The sequence below is a fragment of the Trachemys scripta genome, unplaced genomic scaffold, assembly GCF_013100865.1.
Source record: "Trachemys scripta elegans isolate TJP31775 unplaced genomic scaffold, CAS_Tse_1.0 scaffold_26, whole genome shotgun sequence".
NCBI classification, from domain to species: domain Eukaryota; kingdom Metazoa; phylum Chordata; order Testudines; family Emydidae; genus Trachemys; species Trachemys scripta.
This window is the reverse complement of record NW_023260511.1, coordinates 5,384,027-5,401,454: the sequence shown is the minus strand read 5'-3', so window position 1 is coordinate 5,401,454 and position 17,428 is coordinate 5,384,027. Positions and strand designations below refer to the sequence as shown.

The window sequence follows — 17,428 nt, the reverse complement described above, 5'->3', positions numbered from 1 at the left end:
AATGCTTAGACACTGCAGCTCCTCTCTAGCTTATACAAGTGCTGCAGGGCTACGTCATTGCTACAGCCAGGAGACTGAATGCTGGGAAACAGACACTCCCTCCCTCAAACTCTGCCTCTCAGGTTTGCAGTATTTAAGAGTCTTCTATCAGTTTCTATGTCTGTATGAAGTCACTGCAGCTCCTTTCTCTTATATAATGTGCTGAGGTGCTAAACTCCCTCCCAGAGCCCACAAGTCCGCACCCGCTTCTGTACCCCAATCCCCTGCCCCAGGTCAGAGTCCGCACCCCTCATCCAAACTCCCCATAGCCTGCACCCCTCCTGCACCCAAACTCCATCCCAGAGCCTGCGCCCCAAACAGGGCCAGGTTAACCTTTTGTGGACCTGGCGCTAAACATATTTGTGGGCCCCCATGGGGGCAATGGGGACATGGGGTAGAGTGTTCAGAGCGAGGGGTTGGTCAGAGGCAATGGGAGATGGGTCATGGCACAGCAGGAACAGCCCTGCTCCACCTACCCCAGTACAAGGGCACTGTTTACTAACTGGCAGCCGCCAGACGCACACTGGCCCACCCAGCCCTGCGTTGCTGCCATTCAGCTTCTTCCCCTTGGGGGTGGGCCCATGCCGCACCATGCTACCCCCCCCCCGCCCAGCTCCCCTCTTACCCCCTACACCCAGTGCCACACCACCCAGAGATCCCCACAAATCCCTATGTCCAGTGCCCTCCCACAGACCACTATGCCCAGCACACCCCCACCCACCCAGAGGCCCCCCCCACAGATCCCTTCACAGCCCAGTGCCCCCCACAGCCCCACCACCACAACTGCACGGTGCCCCGCACAGACCCCCCATGCTTCCCAGGTCCCCGACAGACATAGATCTCCCCCACTGCACAGCCCCCAAACACACAGATCTCCCCACCCCCCACTGCCCAATGCCCCCCAAAACCCACCATTCCCCAGCACCCCAAAACATACAAACCTTCCCCACTGCCAAGCACCTCACACCCCCTCACTGCCCAGCACCCCCTCAGGCCCTCTAGAGACCTACTCTCCCACACCCAGACCCCCAGGACCCCGGCCCTGATAGTAGGCGAGGTGCCAGACACACTGGAAAGGGACCCATTATGGGTTAGAGGGGTCCATAATTGGCCCCTTTCCAGTGTGGGCCTGGTGCCACAGTGCCATTGGCACCATTGTAAACCCAGTACTGACGCCAACCCCCCTCCCTGCTGTCCCTGATGATACTTTACTGCTACAGGAGACTTGGTGCAGTGAAATAATTTACCTACATTCCCTCAAACTCTGTGTCACACATTTTAAGTATTTAAAAGAGTCTCTTATCACTATATGTCTACTTGAAGTCTCATAACAGTTCACAAATTTGTTTTATCTGCTGATGTGATTCCCTGAATTGCGCTCTCTTCTTGTAATCCATTTTAATTATAATTTTGCTCCTTTAAAAATGTTATTTCTATTACTCTGAACACTTTGTCATTTATCTGTATTATCACTATGCAATGCATGTCATTGTGCTGTTTATTTTTTATTTTAATAGCTAATGCTCATCAAAAAATTTTAAGTAAGTAGTAGTTATTGGTTTTAAGAATTCCATCTGTGTTTCTATTATAGCACTTGCTATGGTTTTGTACTTTGATTTGTAATTAGGAGTTTTTAATTCTACCTTTTTTTCTTTTTCTTTTAATAGCACAAGTTTATTTTGTTGGGTCATGTGACTTTAGGGTTACCATATTTCCACAAGCAAAAAAGAGGACACGGGGGGGGAGGAGCCCCGCTCTAGCCCTGCCCCTGCCCCACCCCCATCCACTCTCTCCCACTTCCCACCCCCTGATTGCCCCCCCCGAAACCCCAACCCCCCCCCGCTCCTTGTCCCCTGACTGCCCCCGCCTGGGACCCCTGCCACTAACTGTCCCCTAGAACCCCACCCCCATCTAAGCCGCCCTGCTTCTTGTCCCGACTGCCCCCTCCTGAGAACCCCCTATGACCCTATCTGTCCCCTGACTGCCCCGACTGTTATCCACATCCCCGCCCCCAGACAGACTCCCAGAGACTCCCATGCCCTATCCAACTGCTCCCCGCCCCCTGACAGGACCCCCAGAACTCCTGACCCATCCAACCTCCTCTGCTGCCTGCCTGCCTCGACCCTTCTCCACACCCCTGCCCCCCTGACAGCCCCCCCAGAACCCCAGACCCATCTAACCCCCCCTGCTCCCTGTCCCTGACTGTCCCAACCCCTCTCCACACCCCTGCCCCCCTGACAGCCCCCCCAGAACCCCAGACCCATCTAACCCCCCCTGCTCCCTGTCCCTGACTGTCCCAACCCCTCTCCACACCCCTGCCCCCCTGACAGCCCCCCCAAACTCCCGACCCATCCAACCCCCGCTCCCTGTCCCGGGCCGGCTTTAAAGAGCCCAGGAATCGGGCTGCGCTCTAGCCGGGGTTGCAGGGCTTGGGGCCGGACCGGCCGGCACAAACAGCTCCTGCTCCGGTTTCCCTACTTTGGGTGTACTGAGCATTCTCACTCGAACTGAGCACGCCCAGTAACCTTCGCTGTAGCCACTGCCCTCTCTCTGCCCTTACTTCTACTTAGGATTTGCTGCCTCCTCTTTGGGGGGGGGGTTAAAAGGATGAAGGGGGCAAATCGCAGCGGGGGGCTGTCAGGGTCTGAGCAGGGGGCAGAATTTTACTGGCCTGGGGGGTTCAAGCTACTGTAGCTAACGGCAGAAGAGGGGCTGAAGGGGAAAAATCGGTGGTGGGGGGTGCGAGCCGGGGTTAAGCGGAGGGGGGCAGAGACACTGCCAGACCCCGTGTGGGTACAAAACTCCCGTTTAGGGAGGGGGAGGGGGGGACAGTGACCCCGTGGGATGAGCCACCCACTGTGCTCGCTAATCTAGGGGTGGGGGGGGGGCAGAGGCTGTTTTCCTTCTGCTCTGCATGTCAGCCTGGGAGCAGGGGGCGGGTTCCTGGGACTGGGGTCTTAAAGGCACAGGCCTCCAATTCCTAGCCTGTCAAAACTTAATCACCGCAGCGCCTCTCTATCCTATACAAGTGTTGCAGGGCCAGGGCCGCCCCGGAGGGGGGGGGGGGGGCAAGTGGGGCAATTTTCCACAGGGGCCCCCACAAATATGTCGGAGGCTGCCCCTGTCTCCGTCTTCCTCTGGTGCCTCAGCGTGCCGCGTCTGGGAGTGGCCCTGGCGCACTGCAGCACCGTGGCTCCAACGCTGTCCGGGGCCGCTCCTGGTCCCAGCACGCTGAGGCTCCAGGAGAGGGGGTAAGCGGCATGGTAAGGGGCCGGTCACCCTCCCCCCCAACCTCATCCTAACCATCACCATCACCCAGCAACAGCTCATTATGTAATTGCAAATGTATACATACCATTAAAGCATTTAATGTTTTTAAATAATGTGGTTAGTGTATTTTCAAATTATTACAAATTAATTTTTGAATGTATTTCACTATTTTTTTTTTACATTTCCAAATACATGTTACTATAGTATTGCAACTTTTTTTTATGGAAGGGGCCCCAAAAATTGCTTTGCTTTGTAATAATTTGAAAATACACTAAATACATTATTTAAAAACATTAAATGCTTTAATGGTACGTATACCAGCTGCTTAGCTGCAGCGCACCAGGGCCGCTCCCGGACACGGCGCACTGAGACACCGGGAGATGGGGGAAGACAGATGCAGGGGGAGCCTCCGACATATTCATGGCGGTCCCTGCGTAGCCCCCGGAGCCTGGGGCAAATTGCACCACTTGCCCCCACACTCTGGGCGGCCCTGAGACATTCTCTCGCCTAGACCTAGACCAGTTTCAACAGATTTAAAATTTTTATTAAGATGATGTTAAAAAAAAAAAAGGGAACAGAGTTTGAGCATAGAAGTTTCTGGTTATCAGGGAATACTGTACAGATTATCGATGGTGCAAAGTTTGGTTTAAAATCAGGTGGCATAAGGAATACATAATCTGCAATATCCTCAATTGGGGGTAAAAGGTTGATGGGTCAAAGTACAGGCATTGAGATATGAGGGTATGAAGTTCCTATAGTGGCTATGTACGGGTGTGGAGTATAATGAGTAGATACAATAATGAGGATGGATTGACCCTCATTTGGTGAGATTTAATGTTCAGGGAGTTTATGGTTCCAGTAATTCTCTACAGATTTGTCACCAAGATCAAGGACTGCAGTGAAAAGACAGCAAGGCCTGTGTGCTGGACTTGTGTGTAGAAGCTGATTCACAAATATTCAGTGTAGTGTATTATATGGTGTCATCTTACATCCTTCCCAAGGGCAAAACATCTTCTGAAACAATGAAGGCCTGGGCTCATAACCAGTGGCTGCAGAACTTTTGGATGCGCAAGTCCACATTTCTGCATCTGTGTGCAAAACTCACCAAAATAAAAGCTGCACTGACAATGGAAAAGAAAAAAAATTGCACTATGGGGATCTGCAACAGCCGATTCTTATTGGTCAATCAGTGGTCTCTCTCCTAAACCAAGGTGGACTGGATTTCTTTAACGTAAGTAGTCACAACATATTGTTAAAGCTCATTTTATGCTCAATGCTGTGTTAAGATCTCTGCAGTCACAGATAATAACGGTCTTCTTGGGGAATCAGGGCACAGTATCCAGTCTGCAAGACACACACACACACACGCACACACACACACACCGCTTGAACAAAAAATGATCTTTGAAAAAACTTGCATACAGCATTAAATGGAGGTGTGAGACACACCTATATCCCTGCTGACAAGTTTCTAGCAACTCCCTTATCCTCATCCACACCCAGCTCATCAGTTAGACCAATTCTAGTAGTGAAACTTGCATTGATATCCAAAATACTGAAGCAGACGAATTTCATTGTCAGCACCCTGAAGTAACACCAGCCATAGGTAGGAGTGACCAGCTCCTATTGTCTATCCTAAAGAAATTCCTTGAGTCATTAGTTTACCCATAAACAAATCTAGTCTCCTCCCTTCAAGCAATTATCTCTACAAAACCATATACTGACTCTCCAGTAACATTTCTGATGCATGTGTGATGAAGTGGGGGGTTTCTTGTTTTCTGTGGAGTTTCAATGGTTTGCATGCGGAGGGGGTGGGACTCAGTTTCCCTGGGTGTTACTGGTTTAACGAGGTGAGGGGAGAGGGAGTGTGTTTTGCAGAGGACCGGAGAGAGGACTTGGGGACCCAGTCGATGGCCTGGAGAATGGATACCGCGGTGACCTGGTGGCCCGGAGGCCCAGCTGAGGAGACGCAGCCGGTTCTGGCCAGTGGGAGGACAATGGGCTGCAGAGTGAGGACCCAGTGACCTAACCAGCCAGTTCCAGCCAGAGGACAGAAGCGAGGAGAGGAGGCCCCGGTTTATGACCCTGTTTACCTGGAGAGAAGACAATGGACAGAAGCGGGGACAGCTGGGAGCAGGGGGGCTCTGGGCTGGAGAGGGGGAGCAAGCAGAGACCCCTGGATGCAGAGAGACTGGGGTGTGCTGGGCTGTGGGAGGTGCGGCTCCAGGAGGTGGAGGGGCCTGACCCCGAGAGAGAGTGGACCCCCGAGAAGGGCTGTCTCATTGAAAGAGGCACCCCCCACGGACCGCACGGGGCCAAGAGTGGGCACGACCTGTGAGTCCATGACAGCATGCATAGACCCAAATTCTGCCTGACTTCCACTGTGGTTTCATCTACTCCAAGACTCTGAGCTATGATCATCAGCTGGGAAGCCTCACGGGTTCAAGCTTCCTGGAGTGGGTTAGATCCCTCATTTTCCCTCTCTGTTTCCTTTTCTACCTCAGGTATTAACCTTTAATAATGTCACTTATTTTGTTTAGGCTCTCCTTTGAGTAGTTATCACTATTAGTCCATAAATAACTTTACTCTTCTGTTTGTCTCTTCCACATTTATTCTGCAGCAATGCTTCTTTTTCCTAAGCTACAGACCCCTGTAGCGCCCAAAAGTACTCTGGGGTTTGCTCATCAAGTGGGTTACTACCAGTACAATTGTGATGTAAGAGTGGGGATAGGGACATGCTAAATCTGGGATAAATAAGGGTGCCAGCTTGAAAGTGCTGTTTGACTCATTCAATTGGGCACAATAGCAGTACATTGATAGAATTACACAGCCCGCCCCCCCTCCAGAAGAGTAACCCTAATAAATGAGAGTACTCCAAAGTNATTTTTTCTGGTTAGCTGAGTTGCAGCTGCAGGCTGAAAGCAGCGTGATGGTCTCTTCCCAGCTCCAAGGTTTGCCTCGCTTTGGAGCCTGAGTGTTGAGACAATGTGAAATAGGAAGGGTTTTTAATTGTACGTTTTGTTTTAGCTCAGAGTCTCCCTGAGCCAAAAAAGCTGCCTGTCGTAGAGGCAGAGAGCCGTGTTCAGATGCTGGGCTGGGCCAGTGTTCCGAGAAAGCCTTGTGAAAGAACACTTGCAAATCAATTCTACCCTGGTGTTTCAGTAGTAGATTTACCAGGCCATAGAGATCTCTGGAGATTAACTTGGCCCATAGCAAAAAATTGGTTCAGCAAAATAGGGGCTGTCAGGAGCAGGGTGCCAGTCAGAGGCAGACTGATATGTATCCAAAACATCCCTACAAGGAGCACACACAGTTCATTCACACACATGTTCTCCTTTGTCAAGGACTGGTTGTGTTACAAGTAAGGGTGGCAATACTACCATGCTACTCTTACTTCTTTGCTGCTGCTGGCGCGGGTGCTGTCTTCAGAGCCAGGCAGGCCAGCAAGCAGCTGATGCTCTCCATTGCCCAGCTGTGAAGGCAATGCTGCCACCAGTCACATGATGTTGCCAGGTGATACTTTTGGTTGTTTTTTTGGCGGTGGGGGGGCTTATGCATACCTGTGTCCTTAGAAGAATCAATAGTTTGTGTGTGGTCATTTTTTGCTATAAAAATGTCTAGGAAACATCTGTGTAATTGTAATGAAGATCTCCAAAAACAGTTCAAGTTTTTTCAAAAAAGACACTTCAACATTGGACAACAGCAAAGTTGTATGTGAGACATGTGGAGCACATTTCTCCATTGCTAGAAGCGTAATGACATTACCCAACACCTTCAAAGCAAGAAACACAGAGGTGCTGATAAAAGTAAGTGTTTAACACCAAGTGTTTCAGGATTTTTTTCTGAGGCAAGACACAGTAGCTGAAAAAGTTTTTGCCAATGAGGGAGTGTTTGCTTACCACTCAGTGCGGCACGCACACAGTTTCCAGTCTAGTGACTGTACATCACNATTACACAACCACCCCCCCTCCAGAAGAGTAACCCTAATAAATGAGAGTACTCCAAAGTATTGTGCAAAGCTGGTCACAAATTGTTGAACAAATGCAGGCAGCATGTGACCATAATCACATGTTAATTGTTAATTAGTTGCTGTGGAGTAGGGAATCTTTAAAATAACGGTATAGTCATTTCTTAAATGGTTTGCATGCCTTTAATCATGGTGATTTATTTATTTATTGCTCCCTGTGGTGGGGCAACTGCCCCACACCCAGAGAGAGTGGGCTGCAGCAGGCCTAGGCGCCTGCATAGACGCGTGGCCAATCAGGAAAGGGCTTACTGGGAGCCAATCAGAAGGCAGATTGGGGCCAGCCAATCAGGGCCCGGCTTAGCCATATAAAAGACTGCCCAGAGCAAGAGCAGTCAGTCTATCCCAGGCCTTCAGAGGGGAAGGTCTGTCTCCAGAGCTGGGAGGCCAGCACTGTGGACAGTGCAGCGCAGTGCAGGCTAGCTTGAGAGAGTAGGAGAAGTCCCTACTCCATAGCCTGCCAGGCGGCAGGCCTGGGAAGAGGAGGCCCAGCGTAGAGGAGGGCTGTTGGGGAAGTGGTCCAGAGGAGGAAGGAGAAGGAGGACAGCAAGACTGTTGCCAGAGGGCTCTGGACCGGGACTCAGAGTAGTGGGTGGGCCTGAGTCCCCCCCTGTTTTGCCCCCTTTGTTTGCGGTGGTGCCCTACGCACAGCCATAGGCTGCAGGGAGCGGCTGGCCAGAACCACGCCAGGTTCTGGACTGTGAGAATCAGGCTTGAAGGTGTGGGGCTTTGTTTATTCCCCCCCCCCCTGGAAGGGGGTGTGAATGGACAAAGGGACACTGTTGGAGGACAGTCTTCCAGAAGAGGATGCTTAATGTTGGGAGCAATGCAAGTCTGTGCACCCCACAAAGGCGAGATGACAGGCGGGATGCTCTACTGAGAAGAGGGCGCTCTACTGGATCAAACTAATTCCCCAAGATGACCAGGAGGAGGCGCTGCAGCGGTGAGCTAACGACCCTGTCACACTCCCCATTTCTCTATTGTTTATCTGTGTGGTCTGTCTGGTTTTTTGATTTTTCTTTGGCTGATGTAGAAGTAATTTTGCTGGTGAAAAACAATTCAGGTGGTGGGATCTAATTCGTTAGATAATGGACTAACATTGTTAGGATTCATTAGTTAAATTACAGTAAAATGATTGATTAAAGGCATAGCTGAGAATGAGGTGATACTGATATGTGTATGTTCTCTATTTCAGATTCTTCAGAGTTTCAGAAAACTATTTTCTCCCCAAAACTTGCACCAACCAAAAAATTAACTCTACAACACACTTAATGGAAAGTAAGTAGAATGTTTCCATGTGTTCCCATGGGGGAGAGGGATAGCTCAGTGGTTTGAGCATTGGTCTGCTAAACCCAGGGTTGTGAGCCCAATCCTTAAGGGGGCCATTTAGGGATCAGAGGAAACAAAAGCAAGGGGGGGGAACTGTCAGGTACAGTACTTGGTGCTGCTAGTGAAGGCAGGGGACTGGACTCAAGGTCCCTTCCAGTTCTATGAGATAGGTATATCCCCATATATTATTAATTATTCATTTGTTTTCAGAACCCATTATCTTCAAGCAAATGTGCTTGTGTTTTCTCTTTTGATTGACATTGCACTTAAATAACTGTTTTCTCTTGTAAACAATTCTCAGGGAAATCTTTTGACAAGAAAATTGCAAATGTTTTGGCATACCTAAGGAGTAGCACATATCCTGAAGGAATGAATAAAGCAGGCAGACTGAACCTGCGTCGATATGCTGTCAACTTTTCTTTGGAAGGCAAGAAATACTTTACTTAAGATAATACTGACACATTACACAGGAAACTTCAGCCTGTCTATGATGGTCCTGATGTCCCAACACTGGGATTATTTGGAGTTATAACCTTACCTTCAATGGGACCGGAATTGAGATCTCTAGTTTTAATGAAATTTTCCAGAAAATCTCCCTTGCTATCTATGCCAGTGGTGCAAGAAATGCAGTGTGCTCTGCAGTTATGAGAAATGAGTATAAATTTTACCAAAAAAACCACATGACTTTGCTTCATTTCTTAAGTATGTTATTGTCTGCTGCAAGCACCACCAACAATCACTGTATGTTCAATGAGCAAAAATTTCTAACTATACGCTGAAATGTAATCCTTGTACTCAGGGGATACAACCATACTGTATATAGATGTCTTTGATAGGCATATGCCTTATAATTAATGAAATTAATTAAGATATAACTGGTTATTTGCAAAGGTAATTAAGTGCAACACGTTGCCCCCAGCCCAGCCCTGGCAGAAGCCATGTGGCAGCAGGGGAAGCCCCTATGCCCAAACCCCTCTCCAGCAGAAGTGCCTGGTGGGGCAGGAGAATCCATAGCACCCCGCTCCTGGTCCCCTAAAGAACCGCAGCATCCAAACCCCTGCCACAGCCCTGGGACTGGAGTTGCTCTCTCTCCCTGGTACAGCCCTGGGGCCGTGACACAGGGACAGAGCTTCTCCAGTCCTGGGGCTGTGTGGAAGAGCGGGGTGGGTGGGAAATGAGCAAAGGAGTTGTGGGGCAGGCAAAATGTTGGGGAGCCTACGTGGAACATGGCAGAGATCCTGGGGAAGAGGACTAAAGGGATAGGGCCATATATGGCGCAGCCAGCGGACAGGGTAGGTAGGGGCCCAACAATTGCTCTGGCCCAGGGCCCCAATAAACCTTAATCATCCTCCGTGCTGCATCTTCTATGATCAACAGAGGGGACATTGTCCAATCAGCAAAAGGAAGAAAGGTTGTCGTTGTGCATACCGTGAAAGAAGCCCTACAACTCTTTGAAAGGTACCATGACAGTCCATTGGGTGGACATCTAGGAATCCTCAAAACGAGGAATGTGCTGACATCAAAATACTATTGGCCAGGGATGACAAGAGACATTGCCAATTGGGTATGTAAAGTAATGAAACTAAATCCTGAAGAATGCTATTTACAATTGAAATAGAAGTTCAAAATGTATAAAAGAAATATAAAAGTATATTTGGTGTGCAAATGTGAACTCAGTTCCCTTGTGATACTATTTCCATAACAAAATGTTCATGTCATCATATTTTTCCATCAAAAACAGGTTGCACGATGTCTTCCTTGCCAGAAACAGGGAAAGGAATTAAATATGGATACCACCTTGAAAAGCATAAAGGTGAATTTTGTAATCAGACACATTATTGTTTATCATTATCCATTGTTATTTCTGCAATACAATGAGGCTTTGAGTTTGAAACGAGTCCAATGTGAACAAGTGGCACAGCATAGTGCAGCAATTACCTCTAATGCGCCTTTGCACTGGCTGGGGATATGCCTTCAGCTTTACTATTGTATTGTTTTCCATAACCCATTCCTGTACTTCTGTTTGTTTTTTCTTTCTTTCTCTTCTGTATTTAAAAGTGGGCTTTCATTCTGATTCTATGGCTGTTGTAACCATATTACACTGTGTACTCTGCTTATGACATATGGGTTTATTGAGAACACTTAGTAATAAACATGTGTAGTATGACTGTAACTAGTACCCTTGTATGTAGGGTCACTCGGATCTGGGAATTGGTGGGAATGGATTTAATAGGACCATTACCAGTAACAAAGGATGGATACCAGTATATACTACAGCCATAGATTATCTGTCAAGATGGGTGGAAGCCTTTCCACCTAGAAATAAGTCAGCATATGAGGTGGTAGAGAACATGTACAAATTGATTGTTCGACGTGGATGCCCAGAGCGGATACTGACAGGTTTCGGAATTCAATAATAAGGTAATGACTGTTTTGGTTTTTTTCTGATTATTTGTACTATGTAGTCAAACTCACTATCAGGTCACTCATTGATCTCAAACAATCACCAACTTTTTTTTAATAAACTGCCGTTGGTCACCATCAGTGTTGCTATAACATTATTTTTTGGTGTCTTCATATCTAACAAAGAAACACACAACTACTTGTTTCCAAAACAAATATGAAAACATGGACTATTCCGGTTGCTAATTACACATAAAAGTAGTGGCAAATGTGTTAAGGAATGTTCCTTTTCATAAGTCTATATGTAAGTTTATGGTGTAACTTATTTTCTTTCAGTTTAACAAGTGTGTTTGTGAAAGATTGGGAATGGAATGTAGCTTCACCAGCCCGTACCACCCACAAACCAATGGATTGGCTGAAAACGCTAATAAATCCATAAAAAGGTAAGTGAATGGGTGGGAATATTACAGAACTAATGGCAAGTAGAGTGTCCAATGCTAGAAGATGCAATTCACAAAAAAAATCTTCAAAATCAATGTGTTGCCTTGAATGTCTTTTTCATTATGTATTACCTTTTGGATTATGTATGATCTATTTCAACCAAGATTGTACTTGTTCCCTTTTTTTTTAATCAAATCAATTTGCATTTGTTACAGAGCATTGCGGAAGATGGTTGATGACGGGAGTAATTGGGATAAATTACTTGACCCCATTTTGTTTTCTTTGCGGACTAAAGTACACGCAACAACAAAAATTTCACCATTTCGACTAATGTTTTGTGATGACCCACGGTTTCCAGAAGAAGTCTGAGAATTACACGGTAAGTGTTATTACCAGCACCTTTCATGTACACATGGCATTAACCGTGTCTTCATTTTACAAATACAACCCCTTCTCCATTATTTTACAAAGATCCCAGATACAAATACACTTGGGGAAGATTTCTGCGAAGACTACAGCATCAATATGAAATCGAGACATGATGCTGACATTGCACTGGCCCTAAAACATTTCTAAAGCACAAGAAAAGCAACAAAGACATTATGCTAAAAGAGAGAATTCTAAATATGGGGAAATAACCTTTGCTGTTGGTGACTCTGTTCTGTTACTGAACGCTAGAAAGAGAACAAGAAAAGGAGCAGTACTGGAATCTAACTATCGGGGACCATACAAAATTACGACCGTTGAGGGTAAGAGTGAAATTAGAAACAATCTCAGGGAAACAGTTAGGAACCATGTACAGTATTGCACACTTAAAACCATTAAAAGAGCCACCAACATTAGCTGCTGAAAGCACATCAGAGGGAAAAATCAGAACTGAAATTGCAGTTGGTGACACTGAACCAGAAATACCCACAGAAGAAATTAGAAAAGTGGATGGCACTGTATCTTAAGACAGCACATTAAAAAACATAGAGGTTACAGCAATGGAAGAAGAGGAGTATATAGGGCAAGATGTTTCAAAGAATGATACAAGTGATGCGGATGACATTTTTGATGACGTGCTTATGGAGGACGTGGAAAACAAGCAATGGATTCTGAAAAGAAATTGGTTACTGCACATTTCTTAAACAGATTAACATACTTCATAAATGGAATTGTTAAAGATTTTCATGTACAAAGTGGTGGCATTCACAGTAGTAAAACAGAAAAAGGAAACTGTATTACCATGCATGTAATGTGTTAATATGTTTTTCCTAGTCAAATTTGTAATGACTGACAAACACACATAGAGACGGGAGGCCAAAGTGAGAAACATAAAATTGTATGGCTCCTCATTTCATTGCCTGAAACCAAGAAGCTGGATAAGTGATGAGGTACATTTAAGTAACACTAAACATGTATTTGTTAATGGGATTAACTCATCAAATATTATTGAAATTGTGCCTTTTCTTTCATCACGTGTTGTAGGTTATTGATGCATATTTGAGCTGTGTGGTCGAGAAAGCAGATGGAAAGGTAGGCTACTTAATGTGATGGTACATGAAAGTATACATAGATTCAGTAAGTAAACAATCACGTGAATATGTGGCACAACATATTGAAGACCAAATATCCTTGAAATATCAAAATACACAGAAATGTTGCAATTTCAAGCTTATTTACTGCTGCCAAACATTTACTGAAATGTATTTGGAGGTGCATATCGGACATACAATACAGGGCCACATTAGTTTTGCTGTACAGTTCAGTGAGTCCATTAATTGAACACAAGTATGCGAACAGCTTAGTTGGTTTTTACATTAAGAGCACATTGATTACAAATTTTTTTATAGAACTCTTTTTTATATATACATATCTGATTTGTAACACTAAGGATCCCTTGCATGTCTGTCTATATTAAATTCATTATGTTCTTAACGTGCCACAATTATTAATGCATTAATAACTTTGAATGTCAACAGGTACAAGCCATCTCATCAGTAGTTTCTACTGTCATTCTCTCAGGCAGAGCTCCACAAATGAAAGTCAAGGTAAATGCTAACACACTTTCATACATAGCATGAGCAAAGCACAATTTCATTCAGTGAGTTAAACACAGTGTGAAACAGCAAATACAATGGTGTGTTTGATGTGGAGGAGTAGTCTAATAACAAAACATGTACATAATACGGTATTTCCCAGTTTCATTACATTTCATTGTTTGCTTCACTGGAAACTATAATTGCATTTCTAATTTTTTTTAATAGAGTGAATTACTTCAAAATGATATATTATTGCTTCCTTACCACACACCAGGTCATTGGGTTCTTGCGGTAAGATGTTTTGTATTGCAGTTGTGGATTATGGTCAATAAATGTTATAATAAATAAGATTTGTAACCCAACTATGGTAGCAGCGGGTTTTCAGTGAGTTCAGTGCATGCAAATGAAAGTGGAATGTGAATGTTAAAAATAAAATGCTACTGTCAAGTTATGTTGTGAGTGTAACTTGGAAGAATACATTCTGTAATTGATCAATGATTTCACAATATGCTTTTCTCTTCAGTGTTACTGAGACATTACAAACAAAAATATGTTAATTGCATAATTTTTGATAAATTATAAAATGTTTGAAATAATCACATTACCAATATAATTTGTGAATATATTTAAACTCACAGATAGCCTCGATTGGGGGGGGGGGGGGAAGAATTGTTAATAATTGACCCCTTGTGTGATGAGATGAGATATGAAAGAACATGCCTGAGGAATTGGAGGTGATTTATTAGATACTTACTTTTACAGTGGACATTAACTGTTCCACTGAATTTTTTTTTGAAGGGAATGTAACAATTGTGAGACTAATATCTTCCTATTAGCTACAAATAAAAATTGAAACAGCATGTACTTGTACTGAATATGCCTAGTAATAGACTTTGAGTGAACTTGTGTGATTTGATTCTGGGGAATGACTTAACAGAATGTGGACATGAAAAAGTAGCATGTTGCATGATTGAGAGTGTTATTATCAACATGGGTGACAGCAAATCAGGTGATACTTTCATATTATTGTCTCACTCTTACATTGTGTAAGAGTGTATATATGTGAGCAATAAGTAATTTCCATAATTAGAGAATGGATTTTTATCTGTCCATAAACCGGAGGGGGGGGAGGGAAAGCAAAGCTCATTTATGCAGTCTGCTAATGTACTCTCTAAAAATTTCAGAAACTTCATCAAACAATTAACTAGAAAATCCTCATCTGATTGGAACAGTAAAATTGTTCATCATCCCAGACAAAGTGATGGCCACAACTGCAGACCACTCATCTTAAAGGTATTGAATACCAAATTGCCATTATTATTTGTTATGTTTGTGTAATTATCCAGGGTGAAAGTAAATGCCGGAGATTACCAGTGGGCACTGCACCAGCATCCATTGCCAAGGTGTGTGGGGTGGGCTTGTGGCCCCCAGAAGGGATGGGGTCTCCAGCAGAAGGTGAGGTGCTGGGGGGCCAGATTCCACCAGCCAGCCCTTCCTCACAGCTGCTGCTGCAGTGGCCAGGAGAACCAGGCCCTTGTAAATCACCGGAACCCAGGGCACATTTTACTCCCCTACTGTCGGCAGCCCTGCCAGGAGCATCCAACAGCATTGTCAGACCCTATGGCAGGGCTGCTGATGCGGGGGGGCAGGGGAGGGTGCTAAAGAGGGCAGCGACATTCAAGCATAAAGCACTACCACAGCGGAAGTGTAACGTCAGCCGTGTAAGGGCCGCTACAAGTGGCTGGGTCTTACCGGTATGCTGAACCGGCCCACTTTCACCTCTGGTAATTATGATGTTTATTCTAAATATCAGTGTTGTTAGTTTGCAGAAGCATATTTGCAGCACAAAGACATCAGTATGGTAGAAACAAAACAAGAGGCTAATACTGCATTTAGAAGACATATAGCAATTCTTCTAATGAAGGAGTCAGGTAATTACTTTCTACCATGTACTGTTGTCTCATTAGGCACATGTGAAGATAACATGAAGAGTGGAATTATGTCACATAGCAGACATATCTTAATATCCCTAAAGTGGGATATCTCACAGGTTTGGTTCTGTAATGGTGACTATGAACCAATAATATCCTTAAGTACACAAAAATTTGAATCAGGTGAATGATGATTGCTATTGATCGGCCAGTTAAATGAAATTGGCATTTTTAGATACAGGGGCAGTAAACTAAAAATTTGAGAAAATAGGAGTCACAAAAAAGGAAAATACATTCAAACCATTGACTGGATTAAAATATTGACATTAATTAATAAATGAAGATTTGCATTTTCAGTTTTGGTCATAATGTATTCATCATTTCATAACAATATATATATTTTTAAGAAAACATGGAAGACTACTGCATATACTGCAACCTCATCAACTGTGAAAAGGAAAGTGAGGATTGCCCGATGGTAAGAAACATAGAATTCTATGAGAAATAAATGCCATAAACTGCCTAAGGATCATGATTCTTGTAAAAAATCCACATCAGGAAACATTTTCTTCATGCTGATAGGCATACATACATTAGGTAATGCTGACGTGGAAGGAATAGCATGAGTGAATGAAAAGTATGTGTAACATTACAACTTCTGTGATTTCGTTTCTTAATTGTTACTTATTAAAGGTACAGTGTGATTCTTGCAAGAGGTGGGCACATATGCCCTGCATTACAGAAGGAACCAATCAAGACTACCTGACTGATGACAAGAAAGAGTACAACTGCAAAAAATGTGCATAGTTCACTTCTTTACTCCCCCCCCCAAAAAAATTGTTTAAATGCCTCTTGTTCAAAACATAATGCAACCAAAAGACATTTTTAATGTATATACCAGATTATAATAATGTTCTTTACTTTAAAAAATTGTTCTCTGTATTTGTGTCCATGTATATGATCCAAATTGGAAGAGTAAAGTAAAAAAATGAAAGTTGTCTCACCTTGGGCTCAGGGGCATTCTCCGTACCCCCAATCCTTACCTCCCTTTTTCACAGATTCACACACAAAAAAGTGAAACAGCATGCCTTAATCATGCAATAGATCAATTTGGCACATTAGCCAGGAGGAAGCACACCCACACCCCCTGCTACCCCAGCACTAGGCTCCCCCCCTTTCCCCCCACTAGTGCCCTCCCCCTACTACCCCAGCCCTGGGCTCCCCCCCAACCTGCACCCTCCTGCTGCCCCAGCCATGGGTCACTGGTAATTCGCTTCCAGGGTGGGTCACAGAGGACTAGGTGAGAAGAGGCAGCACCGTAACGCTTGGCTTCGGGCCATTACAGTGAACGTTGTGACTGGCTGGTAACCCAATATTTATTCCCTACCCTAGTTTCATTTTCTCCTTGCTGAGTCATGTTGTGCCCCCCTGTCCTGCACCATTCTTCCCAAAAGTCTATGGGCCAGAGACAGGCAGGTCCATCGAGAGAAATATGGAGCCTGGTACATTCATGTTCCCTGAGGCCCCAAGCCTTTCCATCTAACTTTATTTACACCGCGTTTTTTTGGTGGCCCTGATCTTGCAGCCCCAATACAGTTCTCCTCCATTTCCTCCCTTCTTGTCAGCCCTGGAGACAGGGGCTCTGGTCTGCAAGTAGAGGGCAGCACAGTAGCTGTGAAAAGTTTGGCAAACAGCAAGAACGTTTCTTTAAACCAAAACAAACACTGGAGAAGAAACTCAATGTAACCGGATGTAACCCTTCTGCCAGGAGTCGGCAGTAACAAGGGCTAGGTTCAGGGTTCCTCTTAACAATACAAAACAGAACTGGCTCGAGCCCCCACCTTGGATGCCTCCAAGAGGCAATGCTTCCCCTCTCGGAAGCACTGAGTGGGGAAAGGAACTCAGCATTAATCTGAAAAACACCACAAGCACCATTCAAAGGCATGTGACCCATGAGCAAACACCCA

General features: G+C 45.1%; 1 long non-coding RNA gene across 1 annotated transcript; it reads left to right on the top strand.

The window, feature by feature from the left end:
- Nucleotides 1-12,806: 12,806 nt before the first annotated feature.
- Nucleotides 12,807-16,288, top strand: LOC117870352. Its single transcript, XR_004643966.1, has 6 exons — nucleotides 12,807-12,882; nucleotides 12,977-13,024; nucleotides 13,471-13,821; nucleotides 14,715-14,823; nucleotides 15,869-15,939; nucleotides 16,155-16,288. It is a non-coding gene; the product is annotated as an uncharacterized LOC117870352 (long non-coding RNA).
- Nucleotides 16,289-17,428: the final 1,140 nt, after the last annotated feature.